Raw genomic sequence first — 27,969 nt, 5'->3', positions numbered from 1 at the left:
TTAGCTAATAAGTTTGGGATTAGCAATGGTTTTGTCCAAATAGGAAAACTCAGTTACCTTTGGTAAGTAACTTTTTATTTGGGAGCTTGCAAGCCTTTGTTACTTATCCTACCTTGAAAAGTTTCTTCACTTGAACCTCGGTTTCCTCAACACATCATGGGGCTGAGACATTGTACCTTTCAGGATTCTTTGTACCTGGAAGTTATAAAACACTTTTCACAAAGGGCCAAGATCCTTGTGGGTGCACACTAAATTTCAGTATCTTTATTTCCTTAGTGGGAACCATGAATTTTTTTAAAGTATTTTTGTTATTTTGGACATTTTCATATTATTCGATTCTAAAAGCAGACATTTAACTAAAAATATAATTACTACAGAGAATTTAATATACTGTTAAATTATGCTGCATGAATCCTGAGTCATTAGAGAAAATGTGAGACTGATTGAAAGAAATAATACATCTTCCAGGAATATTCTCCTAAATACATAGATATTTGTTCTTCTCTGCATTTGTTCTACATAAATATAACAGGAAACTATTACCTTTCATTTCCATATGGATAGCACATTAAGTAATTGCAGTATTTTTAGTGGTATGGGGTCACCAACATGTGAATTGCTTCTTATTGTAGGAATGATTTATTTCCACCACTCTGATAATAAGGTAAACTTTTATTTAATGAATGTTCACTATATAACACTATATAACATGTTAGGCACCTTTCATGCTTTTTTGTCATATAATTCTTACAACCAGGCTATGATCTGGACACCCCTATTATCCACATATTAAAGTAAGGAGGTTAAAGTTTATAGAATTTAAGGATTTGCTGAAAATACAGGTATAAAATGCTAGAGCTCAGATTTGCACTCGGGCCTTACTTCATAGCTACCAGTTCAAAATGTGCTATATTTGTTCATTTTCTAACTCAATTTCCACTTGCTACTTCATGTTCTCTGAAAATAATCAGTGAATTGTATCATTTGTAACTGCAACAAATGATTCTAAACACACTCCGAAGTCGGAATATCTCTGAGCCAGGAAATGAAATTAGCACAGCAGAGACAGAACATGATATGAAAATGTAAGCATGTCATTTCAAACGGCTTTATGAAGAGAAATTCCTTTAATTAAAAAATCTTATTAGAATTTGAGTAAATAACAGTTAAAGAGTAGGTTTTTGAGTCTACTGCAACTTTTCAAGTCTTAGTATCTTATTTTGGAAACAATTTTTTTCTCTTCTTCAGGCCCAAGTAAGTAAAAATGACAGATGGACATAAGCAGATAGTATATGAATGGGATCATGGTAGGGATACATGATTCATTGTCATTAATTCCTTAATTCTTTTCCACCTTAGGGAATGTATTGTAAAATGGAGAGTTTTAAAACTACAATGTTCTTTTATTTTAATGACAAACATGTATACTAAATGCCTTATGATACATCAATAATTAATTAAATGAAAAGAAATACCATGTGCAGTAAATGTTTCATTGAAAGATCCTCTAGGTATAGGATGCATATGCTAAAATGTAAACCACCATTCTGCACACTGCTCTTATTGATACATGCTAGAGTGGTACTGTCAGATCGAACAATTATTGGCTGGCAGTCTTCCTCTATATGGACTCACACCCTAGCCATTAGTGATAATGAGTCTCAGTGAGACAGTGATTACTAATAGCACTCTTTACTGAGGCTTCCCCATGTGCCAGACACACATAAAGTATCTTATTCAGTTCTTTATTCCCATTTCACAGATGAGGAAACTGAAGCTTGGAGAAGTTTAGTAACTTGCCCAGTGACAAGCAAGTAGTGTAAAGCTGGGATATCTGACTCCAAAGCTTAAAACTGTATTTGCTGTGTTTTCCTACAGCTACGTCATTGCTGTTTTGTTTTATGAACAATAATAACATTGAAAAAATATGAAATACTTCATGACAATGGGAGAGAAGTTTGGTATAAAGCTGCTTGTGAGCCCACTTTTCTGTATTAGCAAAGTAAAATACAGTATTTAAAGGGATAATATATTTATCTCCTTAATGTGCCAATGGGAAGTTCAAGGAAACTCAGAAAATTATAGCAAATGTCCCCCTAATTATTCATGGTATTCTATTCAATGTCAAGTCTATTCTCTGTGAAACAGAAATCTAAGAAAATATTTTATATGCATAATTAGACTTTGGCACTTGGATTAGTGAGAATAAAAGGAAGTACTCAGTGTCTGATTCTGACATCGTTGCTGGCAGTAATACTCAAGGCTCTGCAAATTTGGCTTATAACTGACTTTAAAAGGTCCACGTTCTCCTCTTGCTTCTTTGGTAATTATATCAGTATGCATGTAGGGAATTAGCAATACAGTTATATCAGTGTATGAGAGAGTCATAGATAATCAATACTGTAATCTAATTTTCTGGGAAATATTTGGGCATGTGATACGTACCATGAGTGTAATGAAGAAAAGAGGATACGTTCATACATATATAGTTTTTACAATTATTAACAGAAATTTTGCTGCTTTTTAATTTGTAGAAGTGGTAGAATGTTTTGCAATGGACTCATGTAGAGTTGACTTATTGTATAGATTATTTATACTATTTGCAATAAACAGAAAATGTCTTACTTTTTGTGCGGGTGCTGTTATAATCAATAGTGTTAATTTTTATGATAATTAAGAGATAAATACAAGGAGCAGCTCAGTTGGTTTCAGAAATCAGCTGTAAACAACTTTTCCATGGAGACTCAGGATGTTGTTCCCAAGGAAAGACAGTTGCATGACCTCAGATTAATCTCTTCTTTATTATTTGATTTTTTTTGAATAAATAGATTGCTCTATGTTCTCAAAGTAAAAAGGATGATACATTCTAATATTGCTGGAGCATTTAAAATGCCTCGATGAAAGCCTATTTAGGGGGGCAGAAGATCACCATACGCCTCTTGTCAGTTTCCAAAGATTTCATACATATCAGAAAGGACTCAAAGAAAAATAACAAAAAGGAAAGATAATGAGCCCGTCAAAGCAAATGCTTAATGCAGCTCCTCTTTGGAATTAATCATACTGTATGTGGGTGAGGGTCAAAGCAGCTGAGGTCAATAGAGAGGATTTTGGTAAAGGCAAAAAGAAAAACTAAGCTAGTGATTTCAGACAGATTGAAATTTTAAAAGTGAGACATAAAGGTCACAAAATCAGATGCAGTTTGCAGAAGCACAGTGGGCAAGTTTTAATGACTTCTCAGCAAAGCTTTTTAAGTGAAGCACTCCCATTTGAACTATCCAGACAAACTAGACTTTTTTTTTTTTTATCAACAGGAAAAGAAATGGAATATTCTAAAGATTAAGTGAAATTAGAAAAGTTGCTTTTATTGAGGGAATTTTACTACTTTGAATGATTAAAGTATCTTCTTTATAAAAAGGATTTAAAATATGTGGAAGTTTTATTTAGCACACATAATTCAGATACTGCTTTATATTACAGGTGAGCAATGTGTGCATATATAATTTTAAAGATCTACTTATAAGATACTTTCTATAAATAAATCTAGGTACTTTTCACATTTAGAAAGCTTTAAAAATATTTCTGTAAATTGTATCCTCTGAACTTGCTAAATTCCTTTTTGACAAATGCTGAGTGAGAGAGGCAATGAAGTTCTTTCCCTAACCTCATTAACTCCATCAAACCATTCACACATTTAAGGAGAAATGAGGAGGAGGAGGAGGATGGAAATAGAAGCAGGAACACGAAATCTTGTTGTGTATAACAAAGTTATTTGTTAATTCTCTTGCCAAGGTGTTGTTCAGTTTTTCTCAGGATTTCTTTTTAAATGTATTTACTATTATTTAATCCAATTATTTATTTAAAGCTTACTTGGTGAGGTATCTTTCAAGGATTAGAGAGGCCTCAAGGATTATAAAATGCGTATGGTCTATGCTTCACAGACTTTATAATTGAAGGTGGCTTTCTTAAGTAGCCATAAATTTGGGCATTTTTTTGTATCTAGAATAAAATAGTACCTATACAAATGGCTCCTTAAAGGTTAATACCATAACCTCTTGGCTGAAATAACTTTCACAATCCCTGGTCCCTTTCCTTTAGAAATGCAGACATATTTATCTATCTATATGTAGATAGTTTTCCTTGAAAATAAATGTAATTGAATCTACTGATACTGACATATGTTTGAATCATTTTAGCCATAATAAATATATATATATATGTTTATTGTTTTATTCTACTAAGCTAGTGCTTGAATCATATTAGCCACTATATGTAAATATACATATATACACGTACACGTACACACACACACATTTATTGCTTTATTCTACTAAGCTATTGTTACATTCTCTACTTTCTCAATGCCACTAATTAATTCACTCAAGCATCCTGGACTACTGTAGTCTTCTGTTGGACTTTCTGCCCATAGTCATTCCCAACGTTTCCATGATTTCAAGTTCAACATCCACTTTTTGAGATCCCCACATAACAGACCCTTATTAACATTTCTAGCCTCAGTTATTTGCTTTTGAATTTTCAATGCATAATGTTTTACATAGCAGTGTTTATTACACAAAATAATTCATAAAGAATGAAAAGATGTCTTATTCTACTTCATGCATATCTGCAGTTTTCAAATGATAATAATAATTAAAGATCCGTTTTCTCTTGTTCCAAGAATTACACAAAATTATGGTAAAAATGAACTAATGTTTTAAATACATTTTTGGTTTTATGGAGCAAGAGAGGACTCTCACAGTACTCTTGAAAATTAGACATAGTAGGAAAAATATTCTAACTTACAGAAGGGAAATTTTATGATAAAGATATTTGCCCAAGATTTCTCCCCTAGTAAATGATGAACTAGTAATGGAATCCAGGACCCCTGGCCATGAATCCTCATCTTTTTCCATTACAGCTAGGATGAACACACACTCCTAGTTTTTCCAAGAATGTCACACTTAATAAGCGGTATCCTAAATTGATCATTAATTGTGCCCTCTTTCACTCTCAATAATGTCAGTACATTATAAGGTTACCAGAACTATAGCTCTCAGTGAAAGTAATGAAAAAAGAAAAAAACCAACTCAGAAATAGACTTTACCAAATATATTCTGATATCAGTGTTGATCAGGTCATATTAGCTCATGACTGTTAATGATATAATAATCCTCTCATTTAAATGACTCACAGGATAGAAAACTTGCCATATAAATATCTATAACTACTTTGACATAAATTCTTATTATTTCATCTATTATTTGAAAACAACTGAATTATCTTTGAGAATCTCTAAGTAGTGTTTATGCAATTTTAAGATGTTACAATATGTGACAATGGACGCACGAGAGAGCCGTACTGGTCAAGTTGGACATACCAGTCAGCAGATGGGATGAGGATGTTAAGTCACTTGCTTTGTAACAACTTGAGTCAGGTTGAGTGAAATGAGAGGCTCTTTCTGATAAATGGAATATGAGTTTGACTAGAAGAACACACGTCAAAATGGGAATTAGGCTGTGTTCCCTCTGTAAATTAATAACTGACTATTAAACTAACATTTCTCAAGTTTTCTTTGACCAAATTACTTTAAAACTGGTGGTGTGAAAACTGGGTATATTTTGACAGATGCTTGTTTTCTTTTGTAATTCATGTATTTCTCTTCAGAAATGAACTCTCAACATTAATGATCTTGGCTTCTTTGTCCAATTTCAAAGATCTATCTTGTGTAGAAAGTTATAATTATTGTTACTGTTACACAGAAAATAGTAGACTGCTTTAATGCTGTTCAATATCTTTTCAAAATAGGTCATTTAAAAAAATCTATTTCCAAAGGTGCGAAGATTTGTCAGAGGTTGAAATTTGTTCAAATTTATCAAGCCCAGAATATGTATATGATATGTATGTGAGGGATGAGAGAAGTGTGTGTGTGTGTGTGTAAAGGATACACAATCCTTCTAAAGAACTTAGAGAAAATTGCTTCTAACAATCTTACAATAAAAAGTACAGAACAAGAATAAAGACTCCATGGACGTGTCTATTCACAAAATCTTTTAAATAAGTCTTTTAGAACAAGACAATAACATAACCACTATTTTATCATCTCAGGTAACTATTTTGGCTCAAAATTTATACATCTATTTAGATAAGCTTATGTATGCTAAAACTGGAGATATTTCAAGAACAATATCAGAAATATATAATCCATGTAATGGCACTGATTTCCACTGGGGTGAAATCTGTAGTAAGCTATTTGAATAAATTTTTTTAGCTTTGTTTCCTTCAACTATTTTCGTAAAACACCATAATATTCCTTGATTAATTGAGTTCTTAAATTCTAAATTTCTCACTGTGCTGAAGTCCATTTCTAAAATCCAGTATAACAGAGACAGTGAAAAGTTTGGCAAAAATTATTTACTATTTTGATCTTATTCCCTGATTTTTATTAGATTTTGTATCAGAAGAGGTCATTAGAGTTTGAGGGAAAATGCTTGACAACAGAGTAGGTAAGATAGGCTGTTGCAAATGGTAAAAAAGAATCACAACGACTACGATCAGGTTTATTTCTTTTCTATTGTGTTTAATAATCGTGGTCCAGTTATTCACTATTTTTGTATATAGCCAAAAAAATGTCAAAAAATTCTGTTTCCACTAAAATCTTTCAGCAGGACACTCTTCATATGCAGGATGTGCATGAAGCTATTTTGCTTTGCTTTGAGTGTTAACTTGACAGTGTTATTTTCTGTAATTTCCAATGTAAAATGGAGCCTCATGAGTGACGAGAGAGAGGTTATTATTGCTGAAGATTAGGCGTTGTAATTTGCATCTGCTTATGCTTTCATCAGAATGTCCTTGCTTCAGAAAGCAGACACAGAGGGATAGACTTCTTAAGCTGGCCTTCGTGTTTTTTCGGCTGCTTGGATATTCTCCGCCACAGGGGTGCCCCTTACACTTTCTCACCAAGGCTTGGCCGTGGATGTGCTTCATCAAGTCACTACTTAGAAACTCAGTTTCCTTCAACCCTGGCCTATTTCGATGAGTGTTGCCAATGGTAGTACTTCCCAATCTTTCAAATATCTTGATTTATTTTAAGCCCTGGATTTAATGCCATTAAAAACATTGCTTTCAGATACGTTTCTGTTTGTTCATATTTGAACTCTTTTAAAAAATTACTGAGTGGAGTCAGCTGTGCTTTCTTTTCCATACTACTTTATAGAAAATGTTAAAACTTGCTAAAATTATCTGGAGTTCCATTCTTTTATCTATGTGAAAAGCAAGAATCCAGAGGAAAACTACAGTAAACAACTAGGGTAAGAAATAGTCCAGTTTGGTTTTGTTTCTCTTATTATTAGCATGGTGAGTTGGATGAATCTCACTCCGTGGTTACATTATCACTAGTCTATGCAAGGCCTCTACTTTATTTTAATGTTTTTAAAGTATTCATTCATTTATGTTGGTGGGGAGGTAATTAGGTTTATTTATTTTTAATGGAGGTACTAGGGATTGAACTCAGGACCTTATGCATGCTAGGCATGCACCCTACCACTGAGCTCTACCCTCCCCCATAAAAGCATTCTTTTGATTTTATTTTGTTACCCTCTCAGTTTCACTGAGCCCGAAGCCCCATTCTCTGTTTACTTTTCTCACAAGCCACTCTAATGTAGATAACGTACATCTTTAACTATGGCTATATCCTTTAAGAATATATAATGGTTTTTAATATGCATCTTTCATATTTTTAATCTTTTATTATTTTTAATTTACATTTTAAGTTAGCATCTATTATTTTGTTCTTTTCACTCAACATGATTACTGTTTCTCATTTGTACAAAATTATACAGTATGTGTCCAACACATGTTATTTCTCCATCTGCTAGTCGTAGAAGCTACCTTTTCTGCAATTTTCTGCTGCCACAAACTATTCTTCAATAATCATCTTCATACCCTGCTAATTCTTTTCTGGCTGAGTTGTGGTGCCAGTTATACCAGGTATCAAGGTATCTGTCTGTCTGTCTGTCTATATCTATTTATATCTTCTATCATTTATATATCATCTATATTGATCTGTCTCTGACATCTTAATTACATTCCATTGCTCTTTTTGTCTATGTCTCCCAACTTATATTTATTAATATATGTACGTAGCATATATTAATATTTGATAGCATAAATAAGTTACTTTTCCTCTTCTTTTTAAAAAGTTAATCTTTCTGTATAAGTCTATTATGATATATAAGTCTTGGAGTAAGACTACTGAAGAACTAAAAAATATCTGCCCTATTTTAGCTTTATGGAACTAAAATTGACATACAGTAAACTGCACGTTTAAAATGTAAATTTGATATTTTGACATATGAATACATGCATGAGTCAGTACCACAATCAAGATAGTGAATTTATCTAATACGCCCAGGAGTTTTCTTGTACCCTTTAGTAATCTGTTCTCCCCACATCTGGTCCACACCATCCCTGACTCCAGGCAACCACTGATCTGCTTTATTTTAATACAGATTAGTTTGCATTTTCTAGAATTATATATAAATGTAATTGAAAACATGTACTCTTATTAGTCTTTCTTTTTCAATTCTGCATAATTATTTTGAGACTCATCCATGTTATTTTTTTTTATTCCATGACTTGGCTTTTTATCTACTTGTAAATAGGGCTCAAACTGCAGAAGTTCTTAATTTTATTGAGGTCTGATTTATCTTTTTTTTCTTAAATAGACTGTGTTTTTGGTGTCGTTTTAAATAGATTTTTTGTCAAATGTATGGTCACCGATTTTCCTACTCTGTTTTCTTCTAGAAGTTTTATAGGGTTAAGTTTAAAATGAGATCTGTGATTCGTTTTGTTAATTTTAGTACATAATGTAAGGTATCGATCAAAGTTTTTTCTTATTGCATATGGATATTCAATTATTTCATGACCATTTATTGAAAAAAAAACCCTTTATTTTAAACTGAATTTCCTTTGCATCTAGTCTAAAAATCAGTTGACTATATACATTGGATCTTTTCCTGCACTCTCCAGCCTTTTCCATCTGTTTGTTTATGCCAAGCCTACACTCTCTTGATCGTTGTACGTTTATAGTAAGTCTTGAAGTTAGACATATAAATCCTTCAACTTTGTTCTCTTTCAAAAGTATTTTGACTATTCTAGGTCCTTACATTTCTATATCAATGTCAGAATTAGCACGTCAAATTCTACAAAAATACCTAATGAGATTTTATTGGGATTGCACTGAATGTACAGATCCTTTCTTTTGAGGGGACTAGTTGTAACCACTAATCCCAGGTAATGAATGAGGAGATGATCAGAAGCAATTCAGTTCCTAGGGATGAAAGCATTGTCTGTACCTGTTGCACATTTTCATTCTACTTCCCTCGGGTGCCACGTTTTCTCATGCTGCCAGGGCTCAGCTATTGTTATTTCTACTATTTAGAATCATTATAGTGAGGGTTTTAAATACATCCAGTAGGAAGGAAGGGAAGGGATTTATGTACAAAGGTCTCACACCTTCTGTTGATTAACAGTGCAAACCCATTTTCTCAAATGCAAGTTTTCCTTCCACAACAGAACTCAATTTTTTCTGTGTCTCCAGGGGTTTTTCATAATTTTGGTATTAATTTATGGCAACAATAATCTTTTTAATTTATCTGGGGAAGGGCACATTTTCAACAGCCTATGTTTATTCATTTTCTTGTCAAGAACTAGTCAGTTCTCATGTCCTTTTTCTACATGTTTTATTACTTATGAATTTTTGATAATTAGATTTGTCTTGACTGAAATAGAAACATTATATATATATATATACATAACTATATATATATATATATATATATATAGTTAACGCCCTTAATTTACTCTAGGATATAAAAAAATACACACACACACACATATAATGCACATTTAATCTTACACATATCCACTACATAAAACTATGTGAAGGAAGTTCATTAAAATGCTGATCTTGAAATGAAACCATTAATATACAGCCTGTAAATTGTGACATACCTATTTTTGCTGTGTGTTTTGAATGACATTATTCATAAATTAGTCATATATTTTTATTAGTATTATAAAATTTAAGTAAGGAAATGCCAGAAGCCAATCATTGAGCTCCAAATCTATGCATAAATATGTATCTGAATCAGGAATGACAATAGAAGGTTTACTTATTCCTATGTATAATTTAAAGGAATAAATCTCTTTATTGACACAATCTTTTCAGATAAATAAGCTTTATCATAGATGTATTAGACATTTCCCTGGTGCATTAATTTTTCTATTGGGCCATTGTTTATAATGCTAAACCATAACAGTTTGTCTAGTAAACTGACTTTAACCAAAGCTTCAGATAAAGTAAATTAAAATGCTTTATATCTTACTCAATTTTATTAGTGTGCTAGGGATACCAAAATATAATATGACTGAGTGGGTGACTTAACAGCAGTTTAAGTTCAAGATCAAGATGCTAGTAGGGTCGATTTCTTCAGAAGCCTTTCTTCTTGGCCACCTTCTCTCCATGTGTTCACATGGTACTTACCCTCTCTGTGCCTCTGCACCCTTGGTGTCTCTTTCTGTGTCCAGATGTCCTCGTTTCATAAGGACATCAGTCAGATTGGATTAGGGCCCACCTTAATGGCCTCATTTTAAATTAATCACCTGTTTAAAAGCACCTAGCTCCAATACAGTCACATTTTGAGGTACTAGGGGTCAGGATTTTAACATATGAATTTTGATATGACACATTTCAGACCATCACACCAAGATTTCTGCTAAGGAAATATTTTGCATAATATTAATGTAGATTAAAAAATAGAATGTGTCATAAGGAATAAAGCAAAGGTTTAAAATTTTATTTATTTTAGAGATTGAATTATTGAGCAACTCCATGAAAATAGAGGAATCTATTTTCTATTATTTGTTGGTATAAGTAATCAGGAGATTTTGGTAGAAAGAGTATTTGATATGGGAACAGATAACAAGGTTTCTAGACTCAGCATCATTTCTTATTAAACTAATAATCCTTATTAAGTCCCTTGACTCTTCTAAGTCTTGTCATTCGTTTCCATAATGTACTTAATAGAACAATGCTTGGAAAGATCAATTAAGTTATACAAGTGCAAGTTCCACTCTAATTGTAAATAATTATATATTATCATTTAACATTTCATCACTATTACTATTACTATCATTATTAAAGTTATCTTCATGTTTGTGTAACACATTTTTATATAAATAATAAATACAGGCTTCTCATGCCATTTTAAATGAAAATAATTAATATTAATTTTGTTGAAAAATTTTACAGGAATCTTTTCAATAATTTGAATATCATACAGTGTCTGAATTCTGTGGAAACTAATGAATATTTATTGAGTCACTATTATGTATAAAATACTACCTTGGGTGCTGTGCATGATACAATTGTGAACAAAACTTATTTCCAACTTTTCAGAGAACTGGTCCTAGTAAAATCTATATACTGGCTTGAATATGGAAATTTCTTTAAAGGTAACACTCCATGAAGTGTGGTTATAGCCTATGAGGGGTTTTGTAGAAATTCATGATCTTAATTGTTTGGGGCAGAGTAGGATGATCAAAAATTATATATTTGGAAGGTAACTGAAAAGAACAGAGATTAGAGGACACTAGACCAAATTAAGAATTCATAGTGTGAGTTTGAGTGAGATGTGATAAGGTCCTGAAATAAAATAATGTTTGAGGAATAGATCAGGGAATGATAAATGTCAAAAACATTTAGAAATGGAGTTTGCAACCTATTAGAATATTCTTTTCCTGCCACTTTTACTGTGTGGCTGTGTGTATCTACTTTGCATCATCAAAATCTGTATTCTTTTGACCCTTCTGTTAGAATATAATCTATATAAGGAAGAAATTGTACCACATATTTTTTCTCACAGAAAATAGCATGAGAGAATTTACATAAAACATTCTCATTAAACTTTAAAAGTTAAATTGTACTGCAATATATGGAATCCACAATTTTGATACTAGGCAATAGTGAGGGAAGAGAGTAGAAAGAGATAATACCGCTTACATGAACGTAAGTTGAGAACGCAAAATTTTGAGGGGAGGAAGTTTCGTTCACTCTGAGCTGGTTCAAATTGAAGAGGCTGGAATTACAAGGGAATAATGATATTAAATAAATTATTAGACCTGTTCATTGCCTACTAAGACTCTTAGATGAAAAAAGCTTATTCTTTAAATTCTTAAGTTAAAGTTTTTATCAAAGATGAAGTTGGGAGGAAAGGCAAAGGCAGAACTTTTGAGAAGTCAAATGTTAGAAAGCAGGAAAAAAAAAAGAACATCTTTAAAGTGGATTAGAAAGGCAGAACCAGGAAAAGGTTCTATAATGCCAGCGAGATGAGAGCACGTGTCAGGGAGAATGGGTGAAGAATGTGAGAAAGCGATTGGTCTGTTCAGCGTGCAGACAGGAAGGAGTCATTTGAAAAACAGAGATGGGAAAGACAAGGAAGGGAAAGCATAGTTTTTTGGAATGAAGATTTGGAGAAATGGAAGAGCACATGATCAAGCAACAGCATAGAGGTGTAAATACAGCAAGGGGCATGAATCTGATACTATGCAAGGCAGACATAGGAAGCTGAGGGAGCTGACATGCATGGCTTCAGCAAAATTGGAAGCAAGTTTATCTGATGCCAGAAACTAAGTAAGGATGGGTTTTGGTAATAGAGAAGGTTAGAAAATGTCTTCTATGGGCATAGTCAGCAAGGGGCAGACAAAAATAATAACCAACAGAAAAGACTCAAGTGAGATCTGTTTGTAGTGATCTATCATTAATAATAAACTCTGGGGGTTCGGAGTTTTGAATTCCAAAAAGTAGATCTGCCTCTAAAACATAAAATACATAGGATGTATCAATATTGAATGATTTATCCAAGGTTTTACTTTTGGTTTTTCCAACTGTAAAATGTTTTCTAAAGGTACTTCTCTTTTCTAAAATGATTGTATGGAGTTCTAATGAACCTAAGTTAAACTCCTAGTGAGTTGTAGTGAATCTTATTGAAAGTGAGTGCTTCAGGACTTTGAAAAAGAACAAGTTACTGTAAAACTGTGTATGGACAGAACCATCACGATTACAACTTTGGAAGAAAATTTTTAGAACAATGCATTATTATGAGGTATTGAGTTATACAGAATGTTTTTTATATCGTAAGAAACATATACACGTATGTGTGTGTGTATATATATACATAATTATAATACACTATATCAGATGAACTAATTCTCTACTACTGTAAGTTACAGTAGGTTTAGATCAAATTATTTAAGGTTAATCTCATTAAGGATTATTTGCTTAAATTAATTGAAGTAAATTAGTCCAACCAGTTATTTTGAAAAATGTCCACCTAAACATGTATTACATAAGTTTTTGTTTTGGCTATTTCATGATCATGTAGATGTATACTCTGTGTTCTCTAAACACACAAAAAAATGAAAAAGAATTAGCAGAATCAGCTAAAACACCTTTTTTTGTTATGTAGTTCAGTACCATGGATTTACTTTTGTTCACCCTGTTTTGAACAGTGCCCCACTTTGTCTTCATTGTAATGGCTATTTCTGGTAAGGTTTTTGTATAAACTCAAAGTTTATTCTGTCTCTGCCCAAGCTTTTGAATGCAAGGCAGTGAGTTCCACATTAATTACTACCTAAAACATCATATATAGAAAAATATCATAAATGTTTGATATCTTAAGTTCCTTTACTGCATTAATGACCACCCTCTTGCCCACATCTATTCCCTGTCCTTGGCTTTACTTCTCTGAACTTTTTCTGTATAATTGTCTAACATTTGCTGTATGTGGGTTCATGGACACACTCAAGAGCACTAATATTTGAGGTAGGAAATCATATCTCTGTGTGTCAAATGCCTCGTTAAATAGGTGTCTGCAGTTTCCTAAAGTTAAATACTAAGGATATGAGACTTTGGAGTCATGAAAAGTTAGAGCAAGGCATATGCCTGAACATTAGCTTACTTAACCTCAGTGCATCATATAACCACAGCTTCACAACTTCAGCAACGTTTTAAAAATGGCAATGTGACAAGGAGAGATTTTAAAGAAATTTAACTTTTAGTTCTTTATTTTAGTAATAATGTACTCTGTTTTCCAAAAGTAACTAAGCAACATTTAAAAATATTCTGTGAGTCATTCTAATGGCATTTTCTTTTGTTTGAAATAAATGTCCAAACATTTTGTGTTTTTTCCTATAGAAGAGTTTTAAGAAATTTTTTTTATAATGTTTCCAGTTGCCTATGATACCTCAACTTTTTAAAAACAAATAAAATTAAAACCTTCACTTCATTTAAATAGATACTTTGTTAGTATCATTTGCTCAGGCAAATTAGTTGGTTATGTTGGCAGTTCTGCTTCATTTTATCAAGTCAGAAAGATGTTATCAGCCAAAATTTAGGGCTGGAGTCAGTCAAACTGCCGTCTCAAAACTTGTCTTTACCATCTGGTTTGATGCCATCTTGACATAATATCTTTTTGATGGATGGTGTAGCAGGAAACTTGCCATCAGCAAAGGCAGCATGCCTCAACACCTGCAACTTCTTTAGAATCAGCGACAGGGTTCTGGTGAAGCTACTGGGACACCTACGTCAGCAAATGCTGAGTCTGTGCTAACAGGGAAGCAAACTCTCTGTTCCCACGGCAACTGCCCTCCTGGGCAGAGACTAGCATTCTTACTCAGATGCCTGCATTTCATCTTAGAGTTTCAAACACCTCTGTGCCAGCCTGGAAGTGGATGCAGTTGCTTCTTGTATGTAGACAGTTATCCTTTACCTTTCCTGACTGTGTGAAGGGTACCAGTTCTCTGTGCCAGCTGGTGCCAGGGGTTGGAATCAATCTTTTCAAGTTGTCACATCTCAGTCTCTGAACTCAACCAGTTCAAGGCTATGAGGTACGTTCCACAAACACTCCCACCTCAACCAAGGCAAAGAAGTGTTGAGAGTCACAACCAGAGTGCAGCTCTCTCTTAAGCAAATTTTCCTCAAAATGTCTATTCTTAATCTCTTTCATTATCTTTTTATATCCCCTTGTGGATCAATTATCTGATTGCTTCTACATCTACCATGAAATGTCTTCATGGTTATCTATTTCACACTTAAGTGTTTTAAGTCAATTTTTTCTTGGTGCCTTAACTGAAACATCCAATTTAACATCATGTTACCCACACAGATGTTAAAGAGATTGCAGGCAGATTTAGTTTTTATATAAATTTTTTTTGCTACATAAATAAAAATATTTACAATAAAGAAAAAAACGTTTAACCTAAGAAGACTGCATTATGTACAAATACTGTAGATTGTATATAGGAAGTGAATACCACATCACAAAGGATATACCTCAAGAGACTATCTTTGATATTGTGGTTCCTAAAAAATTCTTAGACCTTTCTTTTTGGAATTTTTTTTAGAACATACTCAAATACAGCACAAGAAAATCAGCTCCTTTACTTTGTAACTGTCCCTGCTTTCAGAATAGTAACAACAGTTTATGGCCGACATTGTTTTACTCCAAATACTTTGATTTATTTTCAAAGAAAATTTACCCTAATAAGATATCAAATTGTTAATACTGAGAGTATCTAAAAGGATATAATATAACATCTGAAGGTATTTCTAAAACAGAATTCAAAACTGCAAGCAAATTTAAAATAAAGTGACTATTTTGAAGGTGCAACAGTCATTTGGATGTGTTGATTCTACAATGTTCATATAACAAGAAGTGATTGTTTCATTTTCTCTTATAGAAAACTGTGTGCTTTCTGGACATGGTCACAGTCAAATGGGAAGAAAAAGATGTAATGAATTCATTCTAGTGAAAACATTAATGCTTTTTATGAAATACCTTTTTTCGTTTTTTTGTTTGTTTGTTTTTCCTTTGGCAGGATAGAAAATATGACTGGTAAAGTCAGATAGCTAAACAGAAAAATTTAAATAATATTGCATTGTAGTCTCTCATATTGTTATTATTATTATTAACTCCCTGGTTATTTCTCTGATATTAAATATCAGAGTAGAGAAGTGCTTTGTTTTCATTAAATCCTCAAATGCAGATGTACCAAATGATCATTTCATATCAATACTGACGGTAAATTAATCCTTTCAGTTTTACTTCCCCTGATAGTGACTGGATGGTTAAAATCATGCTCTCCACAGGGTGAATAATCAAATAAATATATTACAAATAAAAAGTCCATCTATGTTCTGCTTACTGAACTTTAGGTTCTCTTCTGATCATTTTTATATTATTTATAATGCAATTTTCATTTATGCTATTCATTAGCTTTCAGTGAAGAATTTGCTAAGTTATATTTTTAATAAAATTTTAATAGCTATTAATAAGGGTGAAGGTGATGACCTAGAATTTTACTGTTTTAGAGATTTATTGATATTCTTAACCATATTCCTAAGTTATGTTTAATATTTTTATTTTGCACCTGATGTTTTTTTTATTTAACTAAATTCATCCATATCTAATTTCATGCATTTTTAGTCACAGCTGAGCTCCCATGCCTATGTATTAAGAAGGCTGAATTATGGTCGTAATTTTTTAAAGTGCCCTTGAAACTTCAATCACATCTTAAATATTTTGAATTTTAAAAAGTTAGTTTTGTGAGTGAGTCAGTAGCATATACCTTTCTTTACTTGTTTTAAACACAGTATATGTATGGCCAGGCTGGTGCCAACATATTTAAAGATAAAAGCTCCGAATATAAACATCAGAAAATGTTCTTGGTTTTTATAAGTATAGCTGAACTTAGATATTTATCCAAGCAATCTATACTGTTTTTAAGTTCATTGGCATTATTAAGAACAATTCTTTCTAGTTTTAAAAATCAACTTTCATTTTCTTTTCCTTTAAAATGAGTCTTTTTGTTATAATTTGACGGATCACTTACACACACTTAACTAGGTAACATTTCGAAACAAAATCCATAAAGCATGATAAAGAGCTTTACGTTCTTTGTTAAATGAATTAGAGGGAAGATAAATTTTTCAGTTAAGTAGTCATTCTAAAATTTGACAAAATTGATTAAATAGGAACATACACACACGTACACACTTTTATTTTTGTAGCTACATTTTGGAAGTCTGGTTTATTTGGGTTTTTTGTTGGTTTGTTTTTAATACTATTGTACTTATACTTTGGTAATTCACTCTAAAAATGTGGGTACTCCTTCTGGAGGAGAAGTTGAAAGTTTCATGGATGACCTAGAAGATTATCTGTGATCAAATAAAGTTCAAGGTTGGGACTATTTGGGAAACAACATAGGTCCCTGGTATAAGAAGCTTGCTTTGGTCTACCTTTCTCATGTGACTGTGTCTGTAAAAAGCGAGGTCTGGCGTGGGAATTCCTATTATGGAGACTACTGAGTAAGATTAAGCTTCGAGCTTTTGCAAACAGGAATAAAATGGAATCAGACCTGTAGCTACCTCGCTATGGAACTCTAACTCAGAGATGGGGAGTTATTTTAAAAAATAGGTAGGTACCAGATTAAACTCTTGGACCAAAGAAGAAACAAAGTTAATTGCCAATATTGTTGAGATGGTATATAAAAGACAACCCCCAAATCTATGTTTTTCTAAATTGTATTGATTATTGGATGATAGGAAGTGAATACTAATTAGAGGCAAAGCTACATGTGACCTATTTCCACGCTAACGAACAGACAGAGGATTCTAATAGAATTTGTATCAAAGTGAAGAATGAAGTCCTAAGAAAAGTAATTTTACTTAAATACAAAAGTGTTAAGGGTAGATTACATGCAGGTTGTTTCCCTCACTGCCTCTGAAGGGCAGCAGTGTAAGATAATAAACCATGCAATTGTTCATCCACCTTACTTCACCTGCTCATGTTGGCATTCCTGCCTAGAAGGAACCCCATGCTGGCAAAGGGTGGATACTTTCTTGTGTTCCATGTAAATTGGCCTGGAATTGGATCAAGTTTAGCCTCTAGCTGCTTGAAACATTTTTCCTCCACTCCCCAGTGGATGTAAGCCTGCTCAGGGAATGTGGGAGTTGAACAGGTTGCCAGCGTATCTCACATACACACACGCACGTGCACACACACACACACCCACCGAAACTATTCTTAACCATCCTTCTTAAATTTAAGGTTAGATTTAGCTTTATTTAGAGATAACAACACATACTGAGAATGATCATTTTTGGAATTAACTTCAAAGGATGGTTCTTGAAAACTGCTCAACTGAATTGTACTATGTATATACTTGTTTTTTTTTCCTTCTCCTTCTTTTAGTATTTCTACTGTATTTTTTTGTGTTCTTTGAGTTTCATCACATATATTATTCTTCTGCATAAGTACTTGAGTGTTTCCTTTTAAATTTATGATTGTTTAACCTGTTAGCCAGAATCTATCATCCTGCATCTATTTTGCTTCATCTTACAGGACTTATTTTGGAAAGCATATTTTGGCTTGTCTCTACATCACTGCCTTAAATAATACCAACTAATTACAAAAAAGCAATTTGAACGACACTGTGCCTATTGTTACCGCTCACAGCAACTTGCGTTAGCATGTAAGTTGTGAGTCTGCCTCAAACCTTGGGCTAGATATTTAATTACCCTAAACTCACTTTTCTCATTTTTGTAATGGGTATCACAAAACCTATCTCACAGGAATATGAAGATTTAAAAAGCATTGTGTTCTTAAAATGCTTAAGCATTTACACATAATAAGTTCAAAGTTAAGAGTAGTTTTAAGAAAAGCAGCTAAGAATATATGTTGCAATACTGATCTGAGTCTTCCTTTAATGGATTCTAATGTTAGTGGTAATTAACTTATTATTTAAACTTAACTGTGTGAAAATGAGATTTAATAAATTTTCATAATTGATCTGAATATTTCCTTCAGCTATTCTATAATAACTTTATGTGTAGTTAGTACCTTTAGAATTAATAAGAACATATTCTCAAATTTTTCCTTAGGATGCTTCTTCAATGATATATTTTTTATAATAAGCTGGTGTTTCAGAATTAATTGCCTATCACTTCATTAGTGAACTCTATTCATTTTTTCAAATATTTATTGGGTGCCTTTCTTTCAGTATCTGTACTAGGTGTAGAGATACACTAGACACCATGACTCAACAAGAGCCATGAAGAACACAGAAATTAACCAAATAATCATTAAATAGAATATATACTTAAAAACTAAAGGAATGGCTACATTATACTATGAGAACATAGAATTAATCTGGGAAGCTATTGGGAGCATGCCAACTGAATCTGCCCTCTCAAAAAGAGGTCATCAGAAGTCCCAATACATTTTTGCCTATATCACTAGCCATAATTGGGTTATATGATTATCTTGTTATGAACAAGAGGATGGGAAATGTATATTCTATTAGAAAAGGTTGGAAAATAATAAGGAGGAAATGCATAGTCAACTGGCTTTGCCTATTATAACTTTGTAGTTGTATTATTACTATCTTTCATAATAGGAGTAACAGGGAGCTTTATAAGAGAGTTAATAGAGGTAGGTTGACATGACCAAGTTTGAGTCAGTGTAGAGAACTGACTGGAAGAAGCAGCAGTAGATAAGAAGAAAGCAGGAGACTGTGTCAGGAATTCAGGAATGGTTAAGGGTATTGCATGTTGAAGGGTGGTCAGGTGACCTGAGGACAAAAAAAAATCTATTTAAATTAAAAATATGGAGGTCATTGGTATATTTGGTCAAATTTATTTCAGAAAAAAGATGTGACTAGAAGACAGATTGGAGTGCATAGAGAACTGGGTGGGAAATAAAGAAATGGAATAACGAAGACAACTCTTTGATGAATTCTGTTGTAAAGAGGAGGAAGGAGAAAGTATGGTAACTAGCAGGAGGGTGGGGGAAGAATGTCAACTAGACAAAGGGAAGTTAAAATCTAAAAGATCTAGAAATGCCAAAATGTTGTCAGAGGAGTATAAGAAGGAAATAATTCTGTAAGATTCCTGAAAAAGACAAAAGGTGCTGGTGGAATCCAAATCTCAAAATAAAGGATTCACTGTGGGAGAAAGGGTAATACAACAGAAAGAGAGGGGAGAGATTATAATTTAAGAAGATTTTTGCTGTGAGAAGGGATTTGATTTGGTTTTGAGTTAACGCCATGAATCAATGGTCAATTGCCAACAGTGAATGAGTCCACAAAAGGTTTTGAGTTTCCAGAAAGGAGAGAAAGTTGAAATTGGCATCGTAGAGAATAAGTTAAGATAAGTATTATACTTCCTGGGCAGCCCTGAGCATCTACTTAGCTTCATACTTTGTAGTATGACTTTCTCCAGCAACACTATGCTGCCTTGGTACAGATTTAGAGGAAGTGAATAGTTTTGTTTATTCAGGGTTTGGTTAGGTTAGGTTAATAGTCCAAAGAAAAGAGAGGGAAGTTAATGAGTTTGGGATATTAGCAACAATACTTTTGAAATTATGGATCATGGAAGCTCACCTGAACAAAATAGACTATAAAAGAAGTAGAAGAAGCAAATGAATTGGAATGTAGATCATTAACGGGCATGAGACACCAATGAGATTGGAAAATATGACCAGTAAAGAAATTGAATAAGAAAATTATGAAGAAAAAAGGTTATAATCACAGAGTAGAATACTTGAATAATTGATTTTGAAAGCAAGGAAAATTCAGGTGTTGATATATACAACATTATGTAACCATGATTTGGGGTGAATGAGGAGCTAGTAAGAAAGTTATTGGAAATGATTGTCAGACAACTGAGAAGTCACTCAGATTCTGGGTGAAGGAGAGGCAGTGGTGTACTGGAGCTGGCTCACCTTGACTTGCAGGAGTTAAATTTTCAAGAATTTTATAGTTTTGTTGATATCATGTCCATAGTTTCAAATGGCAAGAGTGGAAATATTTAAACCATAAAAACCAGGAAATGCTGCAAATCCGGCCTTACCACTTTTCCAGAGAGCTGATTTTTAAACGTTTACTGGTTCATCACTGATAGAAACCAACATTTGGGTACTACAATTTTCTAGGAACGACAGCAAGAACCAGAAAATGAATAGTCAACTGTAGTAAGAGGAGTCAGGGAGTAAGACTGTATGGCCTGAGTCTTAACAGACTGAGTTTTGAACCTCGGTTTGTTTTCAAAAGGGGGTGGGGCAGTGATGACCTAGAAGTGGGAAAAGAACAAAGAGGGCACTAATTCTACTTCCCATCCCTGAGATACGTGGAATGTGAAATTCATTCTAATATTTTTCATTTACATGTTCAATCTGCACTCTAACATTGAAATGGGGCTTAAAATTACCTATGCAGTGCAATGATGTGGCTTTCTTTATGCTTTGCTTTAAAACTAGGCCAGTGGTGTTCTTTTCCTTATTATATTTAACCATGAAGAGAATATGAAAGAAGTAAATGTGCCTAGTCATTCTTCTAAATATGTATAGTTACACAGACCATCTCTGGTGAATGCTATATATTATTTATATGGTTTAACCCATTTATTCTGCAGGCGAGCAAATTGAGTTCTAGAGATATGAAATTACTCATCAGATATCACTTAGCTTGGTAATGCCAGAGCTAAGGCTCACATCCCTTCTTCTAAATTCTAGCACAATAGAAATAATCCCATTCTACACATTTATTCATTCATTTACTCATGTTTTTAGATCCTTTATTCAATAAATAGCTATTGGTACCTGCTATACACCAGGCACTATTCTAGGTATCGGGGCTATAAGGGTTAACAAAACAAGTGATCTGCTTAACAAGCATATTAAGAAAGTCCCCTTAGGTAACAGCAGTGGTTTTGGGCCAACACACATAGGCCAGCTCCTGCTGGAGCACCTTTTTTGCCTACCTACTCACACACCTTGGCACCGTTGTCTGAGACTGCTGCAAGCATCCTTGTATTAGTTACTGTGGTACTGCTCTCCTCAAGCTTTATGAAAATCTTCGCCTATTTTTCCTTGAATGACAGGTCTCTGTCCTGCCCGTCATGGGAAGAGTTCTGCTAATTCAAATGTGATGAGGGTATGAATAGTGAAATTATTTAAAAATGAAAAAAGACAAAAATCTCTGTCTTCATGCAGTTTTTCTCACAGTAAATGGAGATAGGAACTGAACAGATACATAAATAAAAATAGGAACCATGTAAGACACTACATAGTTATTAACTGCTATGGATAAAAATTAAGCAGAGGGATATCTGTGTTAAGGGAGTAATTGGAATTATAGTAAGTAGCGGAGGTCCCTTTGAAAAGGTGGTGTTTGGACAAAGACGGGAAGGAGCTGAAGGTGTGAGGCACACAGATATGCAGGGGAAGGACAGCCCAGCTGGAGAAAATGGCAAGTTTCAGCGCCTGGGTTAGACGTGGCTCTTCTAATTAAATTGTACCTCAGGTTAGTGATTTATTTAATCACTGATAAAATTACTTTATACATATTAAATTCATGATTATTGTGATTAAGTAGGCTTATTTAGCCACTGGATGAAGAAGTGATTAAAGCCATTTATCTCTTCTCCCTGGGACCCAACTAAGGTTATTTACTTACTATTTAGAAACAAAACATCTATTTTATGTACATTTTAATATATATAAGGTTACAGCAATACAGTATATAAACATCATTCTTAAGTATTTTGATGAGCTTTGCATTATCTCCCACTAAAGTTTAGAAATCCTGGAAAAGGCACTGGCTTAAAGTGAGAATGATGATTCTTTTAAGAGTTTCAAATGTTGAAAGTTTTTTTTTCCACACTTATTTATAATTCAGAGTTTCAGTTAGAGAGGAGTGAGAGACCCAGCAAAAGTGTGATTGATTTGAATCCTACAGGAAAGGGAGTTATTTCCTCTGACTTTCTGTCATGCATCCCCTCATCAATTTAGGTTACACCTCATCTGTCATTTGTCATAGCATTTGTCACACCATTTCATAATTTTTAGTTTACCTTTTCTGCATTCATGAGACATTAAGCTTTGCAAGCACAGGGGCCAGGCTTTGTTTTTGGCTAATCGCTATACGCACAGTGCCTGGCATGGCTGGTGCTCGATGAATATTGTAATGAAAAAACAGGTGAGCGAATGGGTAAGCAGGGGACTGTTTCCTTGTTCCTATAAATTATAAAATATTCTAAAGGTAAAGGCATAGATATAAGGATACAGTAGGTATACACTACTGTCATAGTTTATGTTTCTCCACTTATTACATAAAACTGCATTAAGAATAAAATCCTGATATCTTTAGAGAGTTTTATAGTTTGTCAAAGTGAATTTATATGAATTTTCTTATTTACTCCTCATAACATTCCTGTGAAATTGTTAGAGAAGTATTTTATTAGATAGGGGCAAGAAATTGTGGTTATTCAAGCTCTGTCATTGACTCAATGAAGTCGTATTTTCCTAATTTTATTTAAGTTTGGCCAAATGACAGTAAAATATATTGCTGATTACTATTTTTTTATAAGAAGAGAAAACATTTGACCAGGAAAGTTCAAGACATCTCATTTAAAGCATAAAATGCAGTGACCAGAAGACTCATTAGCAGGGATTCTGACTAGTGTGGAATGAGCTGTCAGATACTGGTTCAACTGCCTAAAAAGGAAAACTGCCTGTAACAGCACCAAATCGCTTTAAACTTGCTGCCCATCATATTATGTTCAGTCATAATTCTCTTACTCCTCTGTTAACTCCCAATAACACCAAGAAGAGCAATTCTCTCTGTTTCATTGTCTTTCCCTTCAAATATCCTGTTTGAGGAGATCACAGATGCTCTGAGATAAAACTGCCAGAATATTCCAAGGACTGACAGGTTTGCTAACAACCAAATGCTTTCAGATCACTGCACTAGCCTCAGATCCACCTTTGATATGAACCACATATGGCTTCAATCCTGTTTTCCTGAATTAACTTTAATTTCCCAGTGACCAAGGTCAGATGAGTCCAGATAGGGCTCAGCTGTTCTTACCTAGCACATATGTTCCAGTATTGTCGGTAATTTATTTACTGTAATAAAAAATTAAAATGCAAATCTCAGCCAAATTCTTCTTTACCAAGGGAGACCTTGGTATGGGCTTTTTCAAACCACATATTAGGAATGATTATATGTGACTTTTCCATAACAAAATAATAAATGTTATTACAGCACTTAAAACCAAATATTTAAGTTTATATTAGAAACAAAGTTGGTCGTGTGGAATTTACTGAAAAGGAATAATTTGAGTAAGTGCCAAGTGTCACCAAATGTACTTTGATAATTAAGAAAAATGATCAGAAATCACTGCTTCTTCTTTTAGTACTTTCACAATACTCATTCAAACACCAAAGTTCAACTCATTATGCCAGACATTGTGTTTTAGGAGACAAAACATTTTTTCATGAATGTTTGTTTTCTAAATCAAAATAAATGGGTTCTTAACACAAAGCCTGTTTTTAAGTTATTCAAGATGTTTTGGGCTTTGTACTACTTGAATGACTTTTCGAAAGAATCTGAGTTGTAGTCAACACTTCTACTATTACATAGAATGAAACACATTACAACATAGTACGGAATTTTCTTTGTACCGTTGATGCTTTGTGGTTATGACAGTTCAAACAAGATTAATATTAAAGATTTCCTCTCCTATTAAAGAAGATAAACTTTTCTCTAGAATACACTGTAAATGTTCATTTTAAACCAGCTTCCAGAAGTCTACAAATGTTTATCATTCTTAGAGTATCAGACAGGTTTATAAAAACAGGTACAATGAACAAAAGATGGTTTCTAAATTTTAATTTGTATTTGTCAGCAAGCAAAGCAAGTGGAGAAGACTTCGTTTGTGTACCAAAGAATTTAAATCAGAGAATTTTTTTTTAAAGATGGCTTTTTGTTTGTAAAATCTGTTGCTCACAATAAAAAAATCTATGCCAGTGGTACAAGAGAAACCCTTACTTTATTGGCTTTCATCGTATTTTAGAAGGAATAGAAACAAAATTTCAAGCAAGCACTATCCTTACATTAATATCTTACCAGTTCTAAAAATCTCTCTCTAAAAGGCTCAGAAAAAAATGCTGCCGAAAACCCGTTAGTTATCTGAGTTCTGCAAAGAGCCAGGTAATTTCAGGTTACAAACTTTATTTAGAGTTCTGTCAGAGACTAAAGCTGTATATCTTAAATTTTGAACCATTAGCTGTATGTTTGTAAAATACTTTTAGTATATTGAATGTCCTTTTTAAAGCACAAAATCTTTAAAAGGCTCCATTTTAAAAGTGCTGTATTTCTTGTGCTCGCTTTGGCAGCACATATACTAAAAAAGTGTTGTGTTTCTTATTCTTTGTAAGTGGAATCTCATCTTTTTGTTGATGTCTCATAGCCCATGAAAACTGCTATTATAAAAAAGACAGTGCTTTATGAACTAGTTTTATTGGTTTTGTGCTGATGTAGCAAAAACCAAATCAACTTATAAGAAATCAGCATTTTGATAAAATAAACACTGCTAAACACTGATACCCTAAATCTGTCTGATGTGACATAGAAAAGTGTCTTTAATGTGGGGAACACACACACACACACACAAATTGATTCTAGTATTCAGAGTGGCAGGGTAGATTGTGTGAGAAAATAAGATGATTTTATTTAGAACATTTTAAATACGCTTTTTCTTTGTAAAGTGCTTTCAGTTTCATATTCATTTCAAGCAATATCTGTGATACGTGGTTTAACTTCTTTGCTTGCTTATCTGCCTATTTACTGTGCATAACATAATTGTAAGGATAATACTTAGGAATTTTCTTTTCATTTTTGCCGAAGTTATTACCTTGTAATACAATTAAAATTTTTCTGTAATCGTGATGCCATAAAGCCTATCAACATTTTTTTCCTTAAAAATCTGCCTTCACTGGTAATATTTTTTCTTATCAAGTAGCCTTAGTTTTCTCACCTGTGAAGTAAAGGAGTAAAACAAGATATTCTTTGTATTTTGTTTTTTTTTTTAACCAATTCAACATTTTTTTTAACTTGGCTACACTTCTGCTGAATAGCTTCTCTTCTAAACTCTAATTTGCCATTATCTCAATTCTACCCTTACAGAGAGTTATGTTATTTCATACTTAGTTTATTACCTGACTTTCATTTTTCATATTTCTCTAAATAATACATTCTTCTGGAAAATCTTTCCCAATCAGTTTGGCAGCAGTGATGCAGAGAGCCAAGCTGCGTCCCAATCCTGAGTTTTTCCTAATGTTCTATCTGGGTCCTCATTTCTCTGCCTAGAGGACCTTCCAAGACTGGGCGCATTTAGCTCAGCAGCTTAGTCTCCAAACGTGATTTTATCATGTTCCTTGGCGATGATCAGTGGGAACTTCATTGAATGAAACTAACCTTAGTCACAGGAGATTGAGCAAAACATAGCTACAGGTCATTCTTTAAACACGCCCTGTCTTTCATCTGTGACCTTCAGTTCATGTTGCAACTTGATACGTCCTTTCTTCTAAGTTTATATAAACTTTTACGCTCAACATACAAATGTCTGATTACAAATTTTATTTTTAATTACCTGCTTATGGACCTTAAATGAGTTTTTATTCCTCATTTTTAACTTGTACGGCTTTATCTATTGATTTTAATCTTAGACATCCTGAAGTCTATTTTACTTGGAAAATGTTCAATAATTTTCTATTTTATTAGAAATAAATCAAGCTGAAGCTTCTTATTTTCCTCTTAAACAATAGATCTTAGAGTGTCAGTATAACTCCACATGTATTTCTATAAAAATTTTGAAATCAGAAGTCAAGCCAATCATAGCATTCAAATCCTCTTTATTCTACTCAAGACTCACCTTATTAGAAACGTTGTGTTATTAATTTTTCTTTCTTTCTCTGGCATTTTAAACCTCTCTTTTCTCCTGAAACCTCCCCCACTGGCATTTAAACATGCTTAAATCTTTTCAACCTTTGAAAATCTTCCTTAAAGCAAAGTATTCTTCTACCTACTGCCATGAATGTCTTGTTCTTTAGAGTCCGACTTTTTTATTTTTTGGTTTTTGACAATTGCCAGCTCCATTTTACTTTCCTCAAATCCTTCCTTATTCCACTTCTGTGTGACTTCTGAATGTTTCACTCTACTAAATTAGCTCTTGCTAAAATAACCAAGGAAATAAAATAACTCTCTTTTACCAAATCCAAAGGAAGTTATTCAGTTCTCATTGTATGTATGTTTTTGGCAAATTACTAGAGGTGACCACTTCCTCCCTAAATATTTTCCTGCTTTGATTTCTGTAGTACTACAATTTCGAGATTTGCTTCCTTAGTCTCTGTTCACTCTCTTCATGTCTCATTTGCAGGCCCAGCCTTCTCTGCCTGTCACTGAAACACAAAATTGCACAAAGCTTGGTCCTAGGACCCCTCTTCCTCTCATCCATCCACCACTTTGTCTTTTATATCCAAGAGGACGCCAAGACCTATTTCGTAGCCTGCCTTTCCACTGAGCTCCAGACTTACAGATCTGACTTCACATGACACATCTATTTACATGTTCCTTAGGTACCTCCAACTTACTAGGTGTAATCTTTTCTCCCCCCAAAAGTAATCTTTCAGGTTTTTATTCTTCTCAGAGACTCTCTTGTTTAGGCCAGAAACCAAGGATTCATTTAACCTAAACCTCTTCTTTACTTCTTATAGTCCACAATGACTCAGCATTATCTGTTACACACACACACACACACACACACACACACACACACAATCCTTGAACTTAGATTTTTCTCCATCTCCAAAACCACTTCCCATATACAAGTACTGTTTCTTACCTAGACTGCTGCCATATGCTCCTAAATGATCTTCCTACACCAACGTTGCTGTGGCTGATCTATTTTACACATAGCAACCTTAGTGATCTCTTCACCATGCAGATGTGACTGCATCCCCAGGCTGCTTCATACCTGCTCTGGCCTCTCCCTGCTCCTGTTACGAAGGCGTG

At 33.5% G+C, this 27,969-nt stretch overlaps 1 protein-coding gene and 1 long non-coding RNA gene across 4 annotated transcripts in view; one reads left to right on the top strand and one right to left on the bottom strand.

Annotated features, from left to right (window-relative positions):
* GRIK2 (glutamate ionotropic receptor kainate type subunit 2) overlaps positions 1–27,969 on the top strand; it is a 926,084-nt gene that overhangs the window by 862,131 nt on the left and 35,984 nt on the right. The gene's annotated exons all lie outside the window — the stretch shown is intronic.
* On the bottom strand, positions 4–27,930 carry LOC141578482 (uncharacterized). The gene is made up of 3 exons (XR_012508868.1): positions 27,800–27,930; positions 12,059–12,134; positions 4–195 (listed from the first exon to the last, which is right to left on the bottom strand). It is a non-coding gene; the product is annotated as an uncharacterized LOC141578482 (long non-coding RNA).

The sequence above is a fragment of the Camelus bactrianus genome, chromosome 8, assembly GCF_048773025.1.
Source record: "Camelus bactrianus isolate YW-2024 breed Bactrian camel chromosome 8, ASM4877302v1, whole genome shotgun sequence".
In the NCBI taxonomy this organism is placed as follows: domain Eukaryota; kingdom Metazoa; phylum Chordata; class Mammalia; order Artiodactyla; family Camelidae; genus Camelus; species Camelus bactrianus.
The sequence above is the reverse complement of the archived record's forward strand: the minus strand, read 5'-3'. Positions and strand labels throughout refer to the sequence as shown.